The sequence below is a fragment of the Alligator mississippiensis genome, chromosome 13, assembly GCF_030867095.1.
Source record: "Alligator mississippiensis isolate rAllMis1 chromosome 13, rAllMis1, whole genome shotgun sequence".
Classification (NCBI taxonomy): Eukaryota; Metazoa; Chordata; order Crocodylia; family Alligatoridae; genus Alligator; species Alligator mississippiensis.
The window spans coordinates 35,242,269-35,247,089 of NC_081836.1; the positions used below are offsets into that span (position 1 = coordinate 35,242,269).

A 4,821-nucleotide genomic window follows, 5' to 3' on the forward strand; every position below is an offset into this window, starting at 1 on the left:
GGACGCTTTTAGAATACGAGAGCTAACACTATTGCTATTTGCCGTTGCTCTTTGTTCTTTGATAGCTGCAGGATAAACCTAGAGCTATGTAAGGGAATGTGGAACAGGTGATATAATTGAGGGAATTCAAGGACAAAGTGCTGGGGTCTCCAGCTCTTTCCTATACACACAGTTCTCATTTTCCAGTGTTAAAATGCCCTGGGCATAGGCCAGGATGCTATGTCCACCATAGACTCTACCTGATAAGCCATCTCTAGGCCCACATTATCCATCAGGTAAATGGGTATATGTTGGGCACAATGAGAGATTTAACCAAGCTGGCTGAAATTAAAGCTGATTATGAGACAAATCATATAATTTCAGCATTCCAAACACTGGGAGAGGCAACCCTAAATTTATATCTCAAATCACTTCCAGGAAGAGTCTCAAATCACTTCCAGGAAGAGTGATTTGGCTTATAACTTCTTAAAAATTGAGTAGGTCTCTGTCATGGTGCACACACTTAAATTGCACCAGAAAGTAAGACAGATAAGTTAATATGTAGACCTGCAGGCTGTCTGCCATATTGCCTCGCTGGATTGTATTTACATTGAATTCAATTTGGGTTTCCTTGTATAGGTGCCATAGTTGTCTACACTGAGACTTCAAAACATACAGTAGGTCAAGCCACATTGAAAAGCAGCATTTTGAGAAATTTATTTCTTAAAACACCATTATTCACACAAGTGTCTCCCAGTGAAATAAGAATTTTTCATCTGCTGAGGCAAGCTCTGTAACTACTGAAATCTATTCATACCACTCACACTGTATACTGGTTGCCAACTTGTAAAGACTTTCTGAACACTGTAGCAGCTCCAAAGGATTATTTACTGAATATATGAGCTTGTGAAACCCGCCCAAAAGTTGCAGTCTCAGGCTTTGTATGAACCTTATCCCCTCAGAATAGCAAAAGGAGGTATTCAAATCCTGTCAGCTTTTAACATCACCTACCCCTTGAGTAGAACTGTTAAATTAAACAGAAAATGCCTGCTTCTCCCTAGCCTTCTACTTGAAGGTAGTCATTTACACCTGTGAAATGCAATTGTCAGACATAGATTTTCTCATTTGTAAGAGTTTTATATTCATTTTTATGTAGTCTGCTCATAAGTGTTTACTGAATTTGGGATGAAGCAGTGAAAAAAGAGGCCTAAAATCTCTTTGTGTTAATGTCATTGGTGTATAGAATGGACATAAACATGTTCTTTAATGTGTGCCAGCTTGTTACCAAATGTGTTGTGAGGGTGCTTTATACTGAGATAAGTATTTATGGTTGGCAGTGCCTATTTATGGAGCTGTTCTGGACTGTAATGAGCAACACAGCTTATTCAAATACGACTGATTTTTCCTTCTTGAAGTCCTTTCCCCTGTGTCTGCCTGTGATGTCATAAGACTAAACAGCACTAAGTCTCAACATATATAGAAAGCTCTTGTGAGACACTGAACTCACAAGGCTTGGGGACTTCTTCATATGTGATGGAATGCTGTGGTTGAAATCCCAGTGGAAGTTTTGCCACTGTGGCCAAGGTTTCACCTAATGCAATTATCTGTGTCAATTTGAGCCATGTTAGATCAAGTGACTAATACTGAAATTTAGAGTAATCATCACAGATCCAATTAAAATAAGCAGGTAGGGAGTATTATAGGTCACATGAGCAGAGGCATTAAACATGAAAAACATAGACAAGTAGAACTAAAAGGGACATCAAAAGGTCATTTAAGTCCATCCCTCTGCTCGTGGCAGAATCGTCCCTGATGTAAACCACCGCAGCCAAGTGTTTTTCTAACCTGCTCTTCAAAGCAGTAGTAGAGGTTCCACAGGCTCTCTGGGTAGCCTGTTCTAGTGCTTAACTACCTTCATAGTGAGAGAGCTTTTTCCTAATATTTAACCTAAATTTCCCCCTGCTACCATTGAAGACCATTGCTCCTTGTCCTTTCATCTACAGCCACAAACAGTAGTCTATCTCCATCCTCTTTGTAATTACTCTAAAAGTATTTGAAGACTGTTATCAAATTCCTCCTTCCCCAGTCTTCTTCAGATTAAATAATCCCAGTTATTTGACTTCTTATTGTTTTATTTCTTGTTTGATACACACAGTCCTATAGCTAGGTAAGACCATATTGTTCCTGCCCAAAGACACTTGCATTGTAAAATTCTGTAAATATGCTCTGGGTTTTTGGTTGTAGCCGTGTTGGTCTAAGGACATAGGCAGGCAAGGTTCTTTGATCAGATGTGACATCTTTTTTTAGACCAACTGAGTAGTAGGGAAAAAAGTTCTTGACAAACTTTCAAATGCAGTACATTGACTTTGCAGCTGTATGCCATCCAAAAAAGCAATTGGTTACAATTAAAACCTTGATCCTGTGATCTGATCTGCATGTTTATACTCATTGATATGTACAGTGTCACTGAAATCAGTGGGATTCTACATGGATGAGGAGGTTCCACTCTGGATTACAGGATAGAGGCCTATGGTGGCAAACAATTAAAAATTGAGCTTGGAGTATATTGTTAATACTCATGTAAGACAACCTTGTTGTATGGAAAAGGCCAGGGGAAGTTGACTAGTACATCTAAATTTGCTAAGCTAAGAACAGGTCCATCTCTCACAGCTTTTGTAAAGCATGTTCACTTGCACTAAAATCTAAAATAGAGGTAGTTTTCATCATTGCATTTCTCTTGTTACAGTATGTATAGGACCCCCACTTGATCCTCTATCTACAAGTTAACTTAATGTGAACGAGATGAACTAAATGCAGAGATGACACTCGGGAACCAGCAGCAGGAAGGAGAGGAGGCAGCACACGTGTGTCCCGCACGCACGTGTGCCCTGCTTACCAACCAACTGACCGGAGGCGGCGGCGGCAGCAGCAGCAACAACAGAGGAATCGGCAGCGGGGGCAGCAGCTGCTGATCCCCCGAAGGTAAGTGGGGCGGAGGGACCCGGTGCAGCTGAGCCGGATCCGGAGGGGAAGCCCCCCGGGTCCCATATAGCTGAGCCGGTAGGGAGACGCACTCCGAGCCACGCGGCACGAACAGAGCGCGCAAACAGGCGCGCTCTGTGGGAGCACGCCGGCGTTTGCGCAGGCGTTCGCGCCGGAGGGCGGGCCAGGAGTGGGACTCCTGTAGGGGTAGGGCGTAGACACCGCGCAGGTCTACAAACAGCAGCTTGTAGAATGGTGTCTACGAGGAGTGCTGCTAGGGCCTCTGCCCAGGGGGACAAGGCTACCAGGGGCAGGTCTGAGGCCTCCACCCAGACCGAGCCCATGGGGGAGCTGGTGTCCCCCTACCTCCTGGCCTGTGGGGTATCCCCAGCAGGGTCGGGGGGAGCAGAGATTGGGGGCCCCCACACCTGTCCAGCAGGTGCCCGTCTTAGGGCTCTGGAGGCGCAGGTGAGGGAGCTCCGGGAGGAGGTTAGCAGGCTGAAGGGGATCAGGGAGGTGGAGGATGAAATTGATAGTTATTTCCTTTCCCTGCAGGCCCAGGCACCAAAGGAAGAAGCACCCCGGGGAATACCCTCCACAGCAGAGTGGCAGACGGTCGCAGCCAGGACCGGAGCGGCACGCAGCGAACCGGTACCAGCTTCTCCAGTCCGACTAGTGAACAGGTACGAGGCCCTGGCGGCCCTGCAGGAGATGGAAGGGGAGGAGGACACCCTTGGGCAAGAAGAAACACCACGTTCTTCACACTCCAAACAGATCAAGAGATCCACGATGACCCAGAGGAGGAGGCGACGAGTGCTCATCATAGGAGACTCCATCCTGAGAGGTACGGAAGGACCCATCTGTCGCCAGGACCCCTCGGCACGAGAGGTATGCTGCCTCCCTGGAGCAAAGATTCGGGATGTGACAGAGGTAATCCAGGCCAGGATCAAGCCCACCGATTATTACCCCATGGTCCTAGTCCATGTGGGTACTAATGATGCAGCCAGGAAAACCCCCGATCACTTGATGGCGGACTACTGTGCTCTGGGCGGTGTGCTGAAGGAGTTCGGTGCCCAGGTGGTTTTCTCTTCCATCCTACCAGTGACCGGACGAGGAAGACGACAGGAGAACTGCATCAGAGAGACCAACTGGCGGCTTCAGCAGTGGTGTCTCGAGGCAGGCTTCGGCTTCCTGGACAATGACCCGCACATCACGATGAGGGACATGCTCAGCTGGGATGGGCTTCACCTGTCCCCCAAAGGTAAGCGTGTGTTTTCTTCTAGGTTGGCGGATCTCCTCCGGCGGGCTTTAAACTAGGCTCGTCGGGGGGAGGGGAGTACGAGGGCAGGGGAAGCTGTGGACCACCAAACCATGTGGCACCCACAAGGACAGCCCAGCCTGAAGTAGGAGAACATTGGGAACCTGAAAGCCATGGGGAGGCCAGCACTACAGAACAGGTAAGGAACAAGAAGGTAAGAAACAATGGGCCCCATGGGACTGGGAGCGGGGGGGCAGCAAAGGCACCAGTCGCAGGGCTCAAGTGCCTATATACTAATGCTAGGAGCATGGGGAACAAGCAGGATGAACTAGCGCTCCTGCTTGCACTAAACACCTATGACTTAGTGGGGCTAACAGAGACCTGGTGGGATTCATCCCATGACTGGGCGGTACATATTGAGGGCTATAGATTGTATAGAAAGGACAGGTCGGGGAAGAAAGGGGGGGGGGTTGCACTTTATGTCAGTGAGCAATACACATCAACCCTCATCAAGACAGAATCCGAGGTTGAGGAAGTAGAAGGATTGTGGGTTAGGCTACATGGGGGGCAAGGAGAAAGGGATTTGGTGGTAGGGGTCTGCT

General features: G+C 47.6%; 1 long non-coding RNA gene across 1 annotated transcript; it reads left to right on the forward strand.

The window, feature by feature from the left end:
* The first annotated feature begins 3,539 nt into the window (after positions 1-3,539).
* LOC132244646 (uncharacterized) lies at positions 3,540-4,097 on the forward strand. The gene is made up of 3 exons (XR_009456341.1): positions 3,540-3,644; positions 3,736-3,849; positions 4,064-4,097. It is a non-coding gene; the product is annotated as an uncharacterized LOC132244646 (long non-coding RNA).
* Positions 4,098-4,821: the final 724 nt, after the last annotated feature.